Here is an 18,027-nt window from a genome sequence, read left to right on the forward strand (position 1 = left end):
GTAATGCAAACAAACTTCAAATCTCAAGAACTGCTTGTAGCCTTGCACATTCGCATTTAAATATTTCAAATCATTAACAAAATATGAACTATCACGCGAATGTCGAATCTGTGACGCTTAAAGCTTATGTTTCAGGTTGCTCCAGCTAATGCGCATGTCTCATGCGAGCACACTTTCTTTCTCCTGTTTTTATAATAACATTATGCCATCTTGTTATATCTAATAAGTTTTGGTCAGACTCGGCTCTGAAAGCACAGAAATGACCGCAAATAAGTAATGCTAACGTCAGCGGCCATGTCACTGAACAAGCAATCGTTATTATAATTCAAAAGGGCAAACAGTCAAAGTTATTTTATTATGTGAGTTGACTCGAGTCTCTAGATACAAGAGAGGAATAACGGATGAACTTTCTTGGCAAGTGCATCAGTGGGGAGAAAGCTATAGCCTACTAATATTAGGTAAGACAACATTTTTTATTTTCGCAACTTGTTTATTGACTTATTAATAGCAATTTGCTGTGGAATAGACCTATGTGCCGATCGGATCCAGACGGGTCCGGTCGGGTTCGGGTCCAGCTTAGACGGGTCCGGGTAGTACATTTATGGCATTTCTCGGTTCTGCACGGGTTCGGGTCCAACTTTCAAAATAATAGTCGGGCCGGGTCGGTTCCGTGTAGCACATTTACAGGTCTCTTCGGGTTCGGGTATGAATTTTTGGACCCGTGAAGACCTCTACTTCAGACATCACACTGGTGACGTTCCAGGTGAGTAAGGTATTTTATTGAACAGATAAGCTGACTTATGTAGCTCTCTAACAGAGTTTATTGTAAAGCATTATCTATGGTAAAGGGTCATATTCACACGGAGCCGCAGCACAACCAACACAAAAAACAAAATGCATGCAGTTTTGTTTTTCACCGCTAGAGGGCCAAAAGTTAAATAGTGTACCTTTTAAATTTTCAGATTTTCAATGTGAAACGTTTGAGCCCTGCTGTTTATTTCCTCATAATGCCTGTTACAAATACAATAACCAGAGAAATGTGAAATCTAAGACCTGCAAGTCAAACCTTTAACATTCACAGAAGATGCACAAATTTGTAGATGCCTCCAGTATGAAGACTGAACAGATGATATAATTTAACTTGTATACATGGTCTCATCAGGTGATTCAGTCTTCAGTTATGTAATGACCTTAAAAACAGACAAGCAGCTTTTGATTGTTTACACATCTATAAACAGTACAGTCATTTAATCAACAGCAATTTAATCATGCACTGAGTTACTCAATATCTTTTTTGCATTACTTTGGTGTAAAGCATAATGAATAGTGTTTTAACACTGATGAATTTGTGTATGTGTTTAGTGTGTTCACCCTTCACACTGTGCCTCAGTGTTTCATTGGCCAAAGATTTCTATTGTCATATCTGTGTGTATGCACCTGTTTTTTTTTTGTATCTTTTTGAGCTGATGCAAAGTGACCCAATCGTTCGAGCATATCGTCAAACCTGCACTGATTGTGTGAAACAGAGGGAGATATATAGCTGTATACTTCTTGTTGCAAAAATGTTGTGAACATTTGTAAGTTACACCATTTAAAACAATAGGTGATGGGTGTGTGTGTGAATTGTGTCGTGAGACTGCATTCTATACCAGTGCCAGTCATCTCCAGTCATGTGACCTGCCTGCCAGTGGTCTCCTAGCAACCTCCTCCCCTCCCCCTCCGTCGTCCCCTCTCCATCCATTCCTCTCTGTATGTTACTCAGGAGGCCGTGTATACGCGTGGGAGTGGACGTGATCAAGTGAGCCAGCGAGGTACGCGGTTATTTATAGATCTGATGGATAAGTGGTGGGGGAACTTCGTGTTTGCTAAAATTAAACCATCTCTCACGACACTTCTCCAGCCACCCCCAACCCCCCATTACACATGCACACACTCTGATCCTGTCTTTTCCTCACACACACAAAACATGCATCTTCCCTCTGCAAGTTTCATTCATAACACTGAAGATGAGAGTGAGATGAAAAATGAAGCAGTAGTGCTAAGAAGGCAAGGTGCAATAGAGGGCAGAAACATGTTTTTTTGGCAAGCTATTTCAATAGCATTTTTATATTTTCTGATGAAAATGTGAGTGGTGTTTTAACTGGTTTCAGGGTGTTGCTATGCAGCAAGACATGATTTCTTTTTAGTTGACAAATTACAGAATCACTCGATAAGGATGGTTGTTCTGCAGTTCAGTTCACTGAGTGCATAGCTTCATACTTTAAAGCAGTCAAGTAATGCTGTTATCTGTGATAGCACATTTTAGTTCGTGAGGAATTTAGTTAAATAGTTATTGTATTCAATCAGTTTCAAATTAATGCTACAATTTGATTGCTGTAACAAGTATGGTCTGTTATGTTCTATTTTAGTTTTGTTTGTGCTCTCTTTGCTTGTTCCCCATTTTCCTGTGTTCTCTAGTTAGTTCCTTTGTTAGTGAATTAGTACCCACACCTGTTCCGTTTTATCTTTGATTCTTCTGTGTATTTAAGCCCTGAGTTTCCTGTGGTTTTTGTCCGGTAGTGTTTGTTATTGTGTAGTTGTGATTCTAATTCTGATACTCCTGTGTGTATCACGCAAGTTCATCTACACGTGATAGAATACCGGACTGAAGAAAGGATTTTTGTGGCATTTTGGTTCTTTTTTTTTCTATCCCCCCTCACAAATGGACCTTCCCAGTGTCCAACTATTATGCCTAGAGCAGAAGGACTGTTCTTTGGAGGACCACACTCTGAGTCTGAACCTTTTAGATCTGGCGTGCCTCCCAGGGAACGTTCCTGGAGAGGATTTCACCATGTTTGTGGAGTGGGTGCTGGTGAATAACATATTCAGCATTCACCATCTTCCCTGCTGAGGACAACACCACCAGTTAATGCATGGATACGATGCCAGAGCCCACCACAGACAGGTAGAGCGAGCTTACCTCAATGAACAAGCCAGACATGAGGGTTGAGCCTACCATCGCCCTGGAGCCTGAGCCCCCAAGAGAGTCTGATCAGATGTGTGAGCAGGCAACATCCTGTGCATCCTAGTGGAGTTTGAGTAGAGAAAGACCCCATCCACACTCCCACCACCACTGAGGCAGAGCTAAAGCTGGCCTCTGCAAACTGTTTTTATGATTTGGAAGAGGATATTTCCCTTATTCTCCCATCCCGTCCAGCTCCTGTGTCCCCACTGGTTCCGCCCAGCTCAAAGTCTCCTGTGTCTTCAGAGAGCCAACCCAGCTTCCCTCTCCCATCTCATTTTTCAAAGCCAGCCAGCCTGTCAGCCTTGCCTCCTCTGATTTCCTTCAGCCCCTCAACTTCTCCTCTAATGCCACTATGTTGTGTTGATTTGCCTCAGGTCTTCAGGTCTCCAGCTTCACCCAGGCAAGTGGATCCCCTGGCTCCTCCTCCAGCTGCTGATAGATGCTGCGTTCCAAACGGGATATATCACCCTCCGAAGGGCACTTCGGAGTGAAAACAATCATGGCCGCCATATTGAAGGGTCATTCCAAAAGGGTACAACTGATGGACACTTCGGGCCCCCATGATCCTTTGCACAGGGAAGTTGTTTGACGTCACAGAATAGGTACAGGAGGATAGGAGTTCGATTTTACCTATAAATGTATATATAGTATTTTTCTATACTACTGTAATATTTATACGATTAGATTTGGTACATTATTATGGTTAAAAAAAATGTACTAAACAAACATTGTACCTAAACAAAAATACTTTACAGCTCCCTTTATCAGTCCATTCAAATGTCTAAAACACATAGATACAATATACATGGTGCGATAAACCTAAAATAAATAAATAAACTAACGTTAAACAAAGGGCGCAGCTTGCACAATCTACTCCTCTTTGATTGTCTCATTAAGATGACACAGAAGTGCATTCCAAAAGAATAGTTTTTTTGACCCCTACACCCTTCATCCCTTCGAAGCTCTCACTCCAGAGGGTAAACCCTCTGAAGGGATTAGGGCATAGGGATGAGCCCTTCCGAATGGAACGCAGGGCCAGTCACTCCACCTCGGCCTGTCGGCTCCACCTTGGCTCCTCCCTCTCTCAGGTCTACCAGTAACCATCGTCCCTCTGACTCCGCCTTGGTCAGATGTCACTCTGCCTGTGCCACAGACTTCCAAGCTATCCTCTGCACTCCATCTCTCCACCCTTTTGGCTTCATCTGGCTCCATCTTTCCTCCGGCTCTACCTCAGTCCTCCAGAACTCTGGCTCCACCTCAGATGCTCGCCATTCCAGGGCAATTGTTTCGCCCGGTCCCATCTGCTCTACACTAGTATTTTAAAACATAAATACACAAGTAGCCTACTTAATTTTTGGAATTATGTAGTATGTAATGTAGTATGTAGTCCAGATTACATGTAATCAGCTACCCAGCACTCACAATAACAAGCATCAAAATGCCGCTTTAAATGCCCGCACTCTTTAGAACCGCATGGATTTAGATTGGCTGTCAATGTTTTTTTGTTGTTTTGTTTTTTTTGTTCATCAGCTGGAAAAAATCATTGTGAAAGTGATTCCAATGATATCTGCATGGATTTCCCTATCTTCACAGAATTATTTAGAATGATTATTAAAATTCTTAAAAAAACAGTTATAGTTACCATTATTTTTTATCCTTGGTGAGAACGTGCTTTGTTAATCTTTTTCACAGACTAAAAGAAAATAACCGGTTCATAAAAGTAATTTGTTTGCGATTTGGATATCACAGCTTGCGCTGTCTACAATACATTCTCGTGTACAAGAACAACCGGATATGGACAAGGAAAAAGAGGCAATTATAAGTCTGACCGCTTGAAAAAAAATAATTCATCTTTCATCAGTAAACCACGAGATTTGAAGTATCATTCACAAATAATATAGGCAGAGTTCAAATCACTAAGCTAAGTTTGACCAAGAATCCATTAAAAATGTTTTATTGGTCTTTTTATGAGGCTACATTTAGGCTCAATTACCATAGTGAAATGATGGGGATAAAATGGGTCAGAGACTTTCTAACCTTTTGTCATGACTCCAGTTTGATTTTCCATTTCATATATCTTAAATTATTCTTACCAATAGTGTCTGGCAGACCATGTGCAAGCTGATCTCAGACCTGTTCACATGGCTTATTTATGGTGCAGCCAAATATTCTCTGCCTGATGAAACTGATTGCAGTTGTTTGCTTCATTTGTGTGATCACTGGCATGGAACAATTTTTAGAAAGGATTTTTTATTTAATTTTTTTAAGTGAGCACTAGGACCCAGTAGGGTGTAAAAGACTGTAAGGGTGTAATTAGAGGCCTCTGTTATTTGTGGGAAGATGTTGATTGGTTTATAATAATGGAGGTTTGCCATCGCTGCTGTTGCTTGTGGTGGCTTGTGGCACAAAGCCTGATTGATTGACCTCCTGCAATGACAAAAGACAGTTTACGTAGCTTGCCTCCTCCCAGTGGGATGAATTGATTTTTCTTTTCTTAAAAGACAGTATGTAACTGCATGTGTAAATGCAGTACACTGCTAAAAACAAACTGAATCTGTTGATAAAAAGGTAGTTTAACACTTATCTAGATTTCTAAGTCGTTACTTTATGTTATTGTGTTCTGAGTGGTTGTCAACTCTATGCAGTCACTGAGAAGTTTTAGTGTTGCTATGACGTTAGGATGTTCTGGCAGTTGCTAAGGTGTTGCTAGGATGTTAAGTTGGCTTTTAGGGGGTTGCACAAATGTTTCTGGCTATGCAAGCTCAATTTTGTGTATTAGTGTATTTTGAAATTGGTCAGATCGCAATTCATAACTCAGTTCAAGTGGGTGTTTATTTTACTATCAGGCATTTTAACCCTTGTGGACTTTTAAAAAAACCTATTAAACCAACATACTTTCACATTCTAACTATTTAATTTGCCCACTAACAAAATTCAAAAGTGGAAATACATGCATTATAGGAGAAATCTGTCATTTTGTTGGTCATGTCCATTTTCAAGTGATGTATAGGCTGTTTATAAAATACTGTGGTGAAAATGACTGATGGAAATTACATTTTGGAATAAAAATACACATTTTGTCTTTCTAAGGCTAATTTTATATGTCCTAAGTATATGCAATAAATCATAAAATTATCAAATTTATTTTTAAATAAACGTTTTAATAAAAATCAACCTTTGGAACACACTACCATTCAAATATTTGGCATTAATTAATATTGGCATTTGACAGTGAAAACAATAATATTGTAAAAAATTATTACAATTTATATTTTAAATCCTTTAAAAATTTTTAATTAATTATAAATATAATAATATATTTTAAAATATAATTTATTTCTATGATGGCAAAGCTTTCAGCATCATTACTCCAGTCTTCAGTGTCACATGATCCTTCAAAAATTTTTCTAATATGCTGATTTGATGCTCAAGAAACATTTCTTCTAATTATTATTATTATAAATGCTAAAGATAGTTGTGCTGCTTAATATTTCTGTGGAAACCTTGACACTATTTTTCAGTTTTTGATTAACAGAGCTAAAAAGAGCTGTATTTATTTGAAATTAAGTCTTTTGTAACAATGTAAAAGTCTTTACTGTCATTTTTTGATAATTTTTATTGCATCCTTGCTCAATTAAAAAAATAAAATAAAATAAATAAATAAATAAATAAATCTCACTCACATTGTAAGAGTGCCTGAAGTTGAAGAAACACATGTACATGTTGCATTGCCAGAACAGGCACATTCACATAAACCTTTTGCTCAGCCATTTTTATCTTCTACTGTCATGGTGGAGCAACAGTTTTCAGATTTACTGACCAAATTATTTCAAGTTAAAGTGTTAACAGCCAGCTATTTAAATAACGCATCTGCTAGATTTGGTTTTAATGACATTTGAAGGTATCTCTATCGCCCCCTTGAGCACTGAATCTTGTTACCGTCACAGCAACGCGAAAACATTTATTGTGTTGTTCAACAGGACTGCACGCTTGCAAATTATGTTTCTGCCACTATGACACTGGGAAAATATAATGAAATGTGCTTCCATTTCCACAAAATGTTTTTCCTGGTAAATGAGGTGGTACATAATGCAGGCTATCCCCTGTGTGTTTGTCCTACCTCAACCCGCCAGTAATAATGTGTCATTGCTCCGGAAGACCACCTGTCAAACCCATCCATGTGTAAAACAAGGAGTGGAGGCGAGAGAGAGGAAGAGAGATAAAAAAGAGGGAGAGAAGTGAGCGAGCATGAGTCGTTCATTGATGTGTGCTTTTTTTTCTTTTCCAGCCTCAAGCTCTTGACTACAAATGCAGAGATTATGAAACATTTACACACATGAAATGTAGTGAGCGTGAGGGGGAGGAGGTGAGATGGAGGGACGAGGAGGGGAGGGGACGAGGAGAGATGGGGGATGCCGAGCACAGTCACCGTCCGCTGTAGGACTGTGTTTCCTGATCGACATGCAACCATCAATCTTTTACCCTCTCTCTCTGCAATTCATCTCTTCCTGTTCCTCTCTGTGAACCCCATTTATCACTGCCTCTCATAAACCCTTGTTTTCAGTCATCCTGTTCCCTTTTCATCAAGGTCGCTCTCAAGGACTTTCACAGCATCTCTTCTCTGATTGGCTGACTTGCCGGCAGGGGCTTAAAGAGACAAGAGTATTTAAAATGGCAGCCATGTTGGATTCTTAGTCCTTTACAGAACAAATATTAAGCTTTTTATGAAACTTAAATGTAAAAGAAATGTTATTATGCTCAGTGTTTCTTCTCTAACAACAAAAACTGCACAACATTTATGATAATGGAGGAAAACTGCAGTTGATTTCAGCATATCTGAAACAGTTAAAGGACAGGACAAGGTTATAAGGATTTTGCATTCACATGGAGACTACAGTATTGATCACGAGGAGGCTAGTTTTGCCTTGTGCATTACTATGACCTGATTTTATCGCTTTGCAGATGTACTGTACAGAAGAAGAAAAAGACTAGATGAAAACTAAAAGTGATATAATTTCTGATTATTTCTGTAAATGAAATAGCAGGTTTGCTTAGCATAAGCGCTGGGTTTATGGGTTAAAATAAGGGTAATGGGTACTGTGCTTTTGTCATGTGTCTTGCATAGAATCAGGGGTTTTTATGGAGAAACCTAAGCTTGCACATTTTGTGCTAGATACATCATCCTAGCAAACCCAGAAGAATAATGGAGGAAGGTGGCTACTGTCACTCTCTCTCTCTCTCTCTCTCTCACACACACACACACACACACACACACACACACACACACACACACACACACACACACACTTTTGTGTACATACTGTACAACATTTTATCATGTATATCGAATAATCGAACATCCAGATTCAATTTAATCTTGCCACATAAATGAATCTATCCTAGCTGGACAGAATTCCAATTGCATTCATTTTGCTTTTAATGCATTTTCATGAATATTAGGACCTCAGGTATGATTACTGAGTTTTTTGACATTTTATGTCTGCCGTCAACATATGGCTAGATGTGCAGTTCAACCTTCTGAAAAGAGGATTTTGTTCCGGTGACATTTTCCTCTGCATCTGTTATGCAAAACAGCACCATCCTCCTCCGTGCTTTGTTTGTCTGAGTAGATCTGGAAACATGTACTATAGTCGTCTTATGTGCATCATTTGTCAATTTGTGAAAAGAGAACGTGCAAATAATCTCTGTTAATTCATTTCAGTTGCTGTAGAGGAAGCGTTCCAGACAAAATGTGTAGGGGGAGGAAGGAAAGCGACAAGAAGTGCTTAGCAAGAAAGAGAAGAGGAGGGTAAAAAAACTAGCTTGAAGGCAGATTAGGCACTCCAGAAAAACGAGAGGGAGAGAGAGAGAGCGATATGCTTTAGCAACCAAATCATGTTCATGTTAGAGGAAGTGTGAACATCTTTCAATTGTGAAATAGTTCCAGCATTAATAGCAGAGGAAGCACAACAGTTTTGACTCTCTAAGTTTGCATGAAAGCTTAATGAGTCATATTAATATGAATGATGGTAATAGTTAGGACATCATTGGCTATAAGGTGTTTTTGTCAGATGCAGATTCTAGTGGTCAAACACTTGCATCCAAACTCAGCTTTCAGCCCTCACTCAAGGGTTATGTAACAGCAGGTGTGTGTGTGGGTGGGTTTCGACTGCAGTGGTCCTCACCAGAATAGTAAAATCTGAAATAACCTATTACGTGGACCAGTCAACGGTCCCCATAAGGAAAACACCTTAAAGGGTTAGTTCACCAAAAAATTAAAATTCTGTCTTCTTACTCACCCTAATGTCATTCCACACCTGTAAAACCTTAGTACATCTTTAGAACACAAATTATTTATAAGATTATTAAAATTATTATAAGATATTTTTAATGAAATCCGAGAGGTGTCTGACTAATCAATAGACAGCAATTTAACCACCACTTTCAAGGGTCAGAAAGGTAAAGACATTGTTAAAATAGTTCAACCTCCATTTTATAAATCGACGAGAATAATTTTTGTGCGCAAAAACAAAACAAAATAACGACTTTATTCACAAAGTCGTCACAACTGATTTGTGAGTTGATCAATGTTTACATGTGAATATAAGCCTAAATTCAGTCTATTCATCATATAAAGCAATCGTGTCTCTTCAGAAAATTTGGACTAAACCACTCATACATGGATTACTTTTACGATCTCTTTATGAACTTTTTGAAGCATCAAAGTTTCAATTGTATAGCTGTCTATGGAGGGACAGAAAGATCTCAGTTTCCATCAAAAAGATCTTCATTTGTGTTCCGAAGATGAACGGAACCACATGAGTGACAGAAATTTATTTTTTAGGGTCAACTAACCCTTTAATGAGCATACTGTTTATTAAATATTTTAATGAAAACTTAAAAATGCAAAAAAGTTGTATGAGGGATATGTTTAGAGGTACTATAAGATAGAAAATCATCAATAATTAAATCATTAGAAAATGTCAGGGTTTGGTTGAGGGAAAGGAGGATCTTTCTTAGCAGTATGTTTTAGCAAAACAAACACGATTAAAATATATGCTGGGTCACTGGAGAACAAGAACACAGGAGAACCAAACCATCCAAAAGCAACAAGAACAGACAACCAAGAACTGAGACACAGGCTATGAATACACATACAAAATTAAAGCTGCAAGCAGTGTTGAAAGGGCCCTCGCACCCGGGCTCACCGCCACCCGTTGGCCTCAGGAAAACTGAACAGTGGGCCTCATGCATGTAAGCGAGTAAATACAGGAGAATTATGGCAAAATCATGTAAAAGTGCCACACTTCCTGCTGCCAACAGGTGGCGCTATAGCTAACTGAATATATAGAATATATTCATATAGATGTCTTTAGGCCAGGACTTTTATCACTCATGTGAAGTTTGGGGCAGATCAGACATAGTATGCCTGATTTACAACAGCTTTCTCTTTCATGGCGAAACATCAGATTTTGTCAGTCCACCACGGACACGCCCTTCAACCAAAACTCAAGATCTTTGATATTTATCATCGCTAAGGTCTTAAGATTAGACTGACAACATTTGGTGTTGATCTGGTTAAATCTCTATGAGGAGTTAATCACAGTGTTAAACATGTCATTTCCTGTTGCCCCCAGGTGGCGCTATGACTGTAACTGAATATTGTTATGAAGATGTCTTCAGGTCAGGACTCTAATAAAACATGTGAAGTATGGGGCAGATCGGACATTGTTTGTCTGAATTACAACAACTTCCTATTTCATGGCGAAAACATCAAACTTTGTCAGGGCGCCACGGACACGCCCTTCAGTGAAAACTCTAGATCTTCGCAATTTAACGTCACAAACGCCTTTAGATTAGACTGACCAAATATGACATTGATCTGATAAAAGCTCTAGGAGGAGTTCGTTAAAGTACAACGTCTGGAAAATGCAAAAAATGGTGAATTAATTCAAAATATCTGACTTCCTGTTCGGTTTCTGGTTTTGGCTCCAAGAGACTTTTTTGTAGGTATTGGGCTTATAAATGTGTGTACCGAATTTCAAAACCCTAGTGAAATGTAGCGAGAGGGGCTGTACGTTAGATGGCGCTATCAAGCCATTTTGCCACGCCTAATGCTGTGACCCATACCAGACGTAAATTTTCACCACTTCTGAGGGGTAAAGCAAGGAACAGGCGAGAGCCTACTGATGAACCAATGAGTATCCAAGGTAACAAATGAACAGGGACTAAACCAGCAAAGAAACTAAGAGGCCATTTACACAACACCATTTTCAACTAAAAACATTAAACTTTTTATGCGTTTTGGCCGTTCATTTACATGACAACAGCGTTTTTGGAGGCCTGAAAACGTAAACTTTTGAAAACGGGTTTCAAAGTGCAAGTTTTTGAAAACGATACTGTTATCATCCTCATGTAAACAACAAAAATGTGAATTTGTGAAAACTGACTTCATGCGCATGCATGTTCTGTCGATGGGCACGTATGTTTCTTTACAAAGTGACATTGCCAACTACTGGCCTGGAATGAATAATACAGCGCTTTTAATCATTTTCACGGATCCTTGTGAATGAGGATCGTTGGCATCTGTATGCGAAAAACGCAAAGGAAAAACTTTCGTTGTCGCATAAACGTACCCTAAATACAAAGAACCAAACTAAACAGAACATAAATGTGACAGATAATCATTAGATCACTTTGAAATTTTTCAAGTGGTAGCCTATTCGTTTACATTTGATAACTTTTTAAAGGCATATTGCATATATTTCATTTCACAGCTCCATTTTTTTTTTTTCTTTAATTGTAGTGGTTGTAGTGGTTCAGTTCTCTTCAGGACTCATGCTAGTACTAATGTACACTTAGAAGTTATACTCAAGACACTCAAGATGATTGATCAGAACCAGAGAGCTGCTGAAGTCTTGAGCTGTTGAGAATGGCGCTGTTGCTAAGGCTGCTGCAAATCTTGAACACTTTCCAAATCGTTTCAACCCTTACCTTTCTTGCAAGACAATGAGGGTAAATATGAAAATGACACAATAGACCAAGCACAGATCTAGAAAAGATTGACCAACATTTGTTTTATGAAAAATCCAGTTTCTGAAAAGTCTATAAATAGCACAGTACTGGTAAAGTTGTTTGCGATTTGGCACCATGCACTGTTACGTAAGATCTTGAGTTACTCTGTTGTTTACTCAACTTCAATAAATATTTCATAAAGTTTTCCTTATATTTAGGCACTGCCATTAATGTTCTAAAATGGGCTCCATTAAGCACTTAGCATCAGCTCAAGTATAAAGATCTACTGATGATGACTTCATGCCTCTCATGACACAAAACAGATTGTGATCAGCTCAAATCATGTTTATCCTTGCTGCAAGTGAACCTGAATTTGACATTTTAAAAATTAAAAATATATAAAAATCTCTGAGCTGTTTATAAAGTTTGGTACAGTATTGCACAGTTGCATATGTAATTTAATGAAGAATGCAAGAAGCTGCATATTGAAAAACAAATGATATCCATCTAGACAAATGGCAAGATGTTTAGGCATCTACAAAAGGGAGACCATGGTAGCTATATAAACTAATGCAAGCTAGAGGTTTCTTGCATATCTAGATAAAGATGAAAATAGATACAGCAATGACTCATATTAGTTCACTTCTTGAGCATACATATTAAGAACAGTGTGTCATGTCCTAAGCTATAACTAAACTCTTCTTTTACGAAGTAATGAAATTCACCTCAGGGATCGATAACTCATTTATCTAAAGATATAACACTAGCTGCAGGATGTTATAGAACTGCAAAAGAAAAACTAAGAATCACTGATGAGTGCCAATAGACTTATTAGGGAACAGAATGAGTGCACTTCAACTAAAGAAATATGAACACTTTTTTAACTGCACTTTCATGCGAAGACAAATGATTAGACACATTACCTGAAACTTCTACAGTAATTCAGAATTCAGAAGCATTGTCTTAAATTAGAACTTTTAGCTTAGAGAGGTTAATTAAACATGTCCTTCAGCCCCCCGACTGCACCTCCACATATCATTTTCTCAATAAATTACAAGCTTGATTATGGGGCAAGGTTACTTAGCAGCTGTTGCTATGGGGACCTGATGGAGGATTAAATGAAAAAGAGGTTAAGTATAGTGTGTCTTGGATGCTGACAGCTAATTTGTTCTCTAGATTTGAAGAACTTTGTTTACCAGACTCAGTGGGACATTAACAGATAATGGGAATAACAAGCTCAGGTTGCAAAAAAACAACTGTAAAAGATTTATTGATCGAAGCACTACATTCGTGTGTTCTCATGTGGCCTCGAGGACACAGTTGGAAAGTAATTTTATGGATTGCACAATATCTTAAGTAAATACAGACTGACCACCTTGAACCACTTATGGTGTACAATGTAAAAATCTTGTAATGTTCATTTAAGCACCAAGTAAAAGGAAAGTGCAGGTAAAAGGTCAACCAAAAGTATTAAATGTTCATGTCAGGGTTCTGTCACAGATTGAGTTTACTGGTTCGTTGGCAGTTCAATTAAAGTCTTTGTATGAAGCTGAATCCAAACTGGAGCTGGCGTAGTCTAGTTACCATGGGATGGGCATCCCGAGATAAAACAGAAAAAACACTTGAAGCAAACATAATTATGTGCATTTCATCTGATATAACTGGAGTGCAAAGTTATGAGATGTATTATTTGAATACTTGGCTAAAGAGATCTCAGTCTTTAGTCTAGATTTAAACTGGGAGATTGAATCTGAGTCTCGAACATTATCAGGAAGGCTATTCCAGAGTTTAGGAGCCAAATGGATAACGCTTTTCCTCCTTTAGTGGACTTAGATGTACTACCAAAAGTACCTAGAAGAATTTTGTGACCTTAAAGAGTGTGAAGGATTGTAGGGTGATAGAAGACTGGTTAAATACACGTGCTGAACCATTTAGGTCCTTATAGGTCAGTAGCAATACTTTGTAATCAATACGGAACATAAGTAACCAGTGTAGAGATGATAAAATTGGTGTTATGATCATATCTTCTTGACCTGGTAAGAACTCTGGCAGCTGCATTTTGGACTAACGGTAGTTTGTTTATTAAGGATGAAGGACAACTAGCTAGTACATTACAATAATCCAGTCTAGAGGTCATGAATGCATTAACTAGCTTTTCTGCATCAGAAACAGATAACATGTTCTGTAACTTAGCGATATTTCTGAGGTGGAAGAAGGCTGTTTTTGTAACATATGAAATATGATGTGATGTTCGATAATCGAATATGATATTCGAAAGACAGGTTGCTGTCAAATATAACACCCAGGTCTTTAACTGACGAGGATGAAGTAACAGCACAACAGTAAGAGATTCTATACGTGCAGTATTTTGGTCCAATAAGTAATACCTCAATCTTATCTGAATTTAATACAAGAAAATTACTGGTAATCCAGTATTTTACATCTTTAACACTGTCATCTTGGATAATTTAGAGATTTCATCTGGCCATGATGAAATATACAGTATAACTGAGTATCTTCTGCATAACAATGGAAACTAATTCCATGTTTTCTTAAAATATTACCAAGTGGCAGCATATATATTGAAAATAACAGAGGGCCTAACACAGATCCTTGCGGCACTCTGTAATTAGCAGAGCTAATTAATTGGCAGAGCTCTGACACTCCTATCCTCTTGGTGTGATCATGCAGTTTCGAGTTCGCTCGGGCCGTGAGCTCTTTTGTCCACGTGATAGTATGTGCGGAGCGTGGTGTTCGGATCCTGGCACTTCTATGTAGTTTGGTTTTGGTTCAGTGTCAGGTCACAATTGGTGGTTGTGCAATCATTTTTCAATCTTTTTGTTAATCTTTAGTCTTTAATAACCGTGAATAAGAATTATATTGTTTGATTCTAATTATACAGTAAAAAGAAAGACTGATTAAACAAAATAACAGTCTGTGCTCGCAAAAATAATATGGCTATATATAATATTTTTTTATGTTTAGTCATTTTGCTTTCACCTTGCTTAAAAGGTAAGATATATCACATATGTATTTTTATAATAGAAATACATTATAGCATAAGAAACGTCCGTGTGTGTTCAGAGAGTAAGTTGTTCAGAAAATAAGTTGCTATGGCTACTATTCTGAAACTTACCTCAGTTTTTGGAACCGAAAGCTGAGGTTATCCACTTACTTACCCTTTCGTGTTGTGTTAAGTGTGGATACACAGTCGGTGAGTTCTTATTGGCTGCGTGTTCTTGTGTCATGTTTTGTGTGATCACGTCTTTTTTTTTTGTGTCTATGTGCCATGTGCTCTGCTACCTATTGTCTTAACCACGCCCTTCTTGTTACCTGATTATTGGTTAATCTGTTTATCCCCCCCACCCCCATGTTCGCAAGCCTGTGCCAGTTCTTCATCAGATGTATCCCTTATGTCCTACTGTTTCTGTCCTGGCGTGTACAGCCCTGCCTTTTCTGCCATCAGCTTTTTCCCTTTTGATTTATTTTTAATCACAAATAAAAGCCCATTGAAACTCATGAGTCCTCACACCATTGTTAACCCAAATCTTGACACTACATATATTTACCACATTGTGAGGTTTACTGCCTTACAGAATATTAAGCATTAAAAAAAAAAAAAAAAAAATTGATGTCACTGATGGTAGTGCAGTAAAGTTTTCAAGATCCTTCCTGGAAATATGATTCTCTGATAAATGGTGTGACCCTGATTGTTTCAGTCCTCATTAAACTATTCTTAGCACCTGGTGAAATGCTTGTCTCCTGTCTACCTGAGCTTGTTTCATCTGATTTATTCTGTCTATACTCTTTTATGTTTATTTTCTCTCTCTTGATCCAGACTGTGATTAGGTGGCTGACTCATTCTGTCTCTTCAGCTCATTTATGTCTCTCTCATTCCCTGTGTTTGACTTATTTGTCTCACTGCATTAAAAATACCTCATCGCTCTATCTCTGTTTGCCCTTTCTGCCATCCACCCTTGTACATACACACAAATATCCAGTCTTTATGACTAATAGACAGCAGCAGCATCCCTTTTTTGCCGCAAGAACATTTGCACACATCCAACACTGCCTAAAAACATTTAGTTCTTCATATTTAATGTATTCAGACTATATATATATATATATATATATATATATATATATATATATATATATATATATATATATATATATATATATATATTACATTTTATTGTTCTTTTTTCTGTTCATTTCATTCTGTCTTTTTATATCTAATACACCCACACAGCTTTGAGATTTGGTTCATTTTGGGGATCAGATTACACTATTAATTTGGCTGATCTTCTGGAACATGTGCCACGAATCAAAATAAGTTTGAGAAGCCATTAAAATGCCATCCATTAAATGATGTTTTAGTCATTTGTTAAACAGATTTATTCTATACAGGCTTACAACACATATTATAAAATGAGAAAAGCATTGTATGCCAACATCTCGGTATAAATAATGAATATAATTGACAAAGATTGCTTTTGGGAACATTTAGGATGTGTTTTGTTAAAGGTTACAGGTTCCAGTTTTGACCATTATGAAAAAAGTACCTAGCCGGGTGCTTTGATATATTTGTGAATGATTACCATATTCTTCTACCGTGGTAATTGCATTCCAAGGTGTTTTAAAGAATAATACAGAACTCAGAACATCATCGTAGTACAATGGTAGGGTGAACTACCCTAAAGCGGAACACTGCTTAATGTGGGACACCTGCTGTTGGTCCCCCATAAATACATGAATGCCAGTGAAACTATGGGTTAGCCAAAGTGGTGGTGTCATGTGATCAAAATTACATGACCTCTCAAATGTTTAGTCATATATGAGGGTGGAGCAATCATCAAACAGGAAGCCCCTTGTGTGAAGAAGACCACCCAAAGGTCAATGACATAAAGATTTGACAAATTTGATATTAAGGAGTATAAATTAATTTTAAACAAAATAATCCTGCTACTTTTTGGCCTAATGTGCTTATGAAATGTTTGTCATCACAAAATAGTCTAACTTTGTATGTATAAACTATATATTTTATATTTTTATCAAATTTCCTAGTGTTCCACTTTAGGAAATGTGGTTCGGAAAAGTAGGACAATATGATTATCCTAATGAGTACTTCAGTCAGTAAAAATTGGGTGTTGGGGCATGGTTTGTGGTTCAAAAAAAAGGTTATTTACAGGGTTTTAGTGTTGTTATGCAATATTAGTATGCTGTTACTGCAGATGGGTAAATTTTTATTTTGGGTGGATGGCGGTTTGAAGGCTCTTGAAATGCAATGAAGCCATTCCACTTTATTTTATGCATCTAATGATTAATTCAATTAAATGTATTTCAGATCACAATGACAAAGGGGAGAAAGGAAGATATTGTGCAGAGAGAGAGAGAAGCAGAATCAGGGAAAGGATAAGAGAAAGAAATCAGTGGAGGCAGGACAGGATGAAAGGATGATTTCTTTTATGAATGTGTTACCTGCATTTTCTCTTTTGATTTGATTAGGACACATCCTGGGGTTTTTAAAATGGTATTGGTGTGGATTTAAAGGGTTAGTTCACCCAAAAATGAAAATAATGTAATTTTTTACTCACCCTCATGCCGTTCCACACCCGTAAGACCTTCGTTCATCTTTGGAACACAAATTAAGATATTTTTGTTGAAATCCGATGGCTCAGTGACGCCTGCATAGGGAGCAATGACATTTCCTCTCTCAAGATCCATTAATGTACTAAATACATATTTAAATTAGTTCATGTGAGTACAGTGGTGAAAAATATTATAAAGCGACGAGAATATTTTTGGTGCACCAAAAAAACAAAAATAACAACTTATATAGTGATGGCCGATTTCAAAACACTGCTTCAGTAAGCTTCGGAGCATTATGAATCAGCGTGTCGAATCATGATTCGGATCGTGTGTCAAACTGCTGAAATCACATGACTTTGGCACTCCGAACCGCTGATTCGACACGCTGATTCATAATGCTCTGAAGCTTCAGGAAT

This window comes from Chanodichthys erythropterus, chromosome 15, assembly GCF_024489055.1.
Source record: "Chanodichthys erythropterus isolate Z2021 chromosome 15, ASM2448905v1, whole genome shotgun sequence".
NCBI lineage: Eukaryota > Metazoa > Chordata > Actinopteri > Cypriniformes > Xenocyprididae > Chanodichthys > Chanodichthys erythropterus.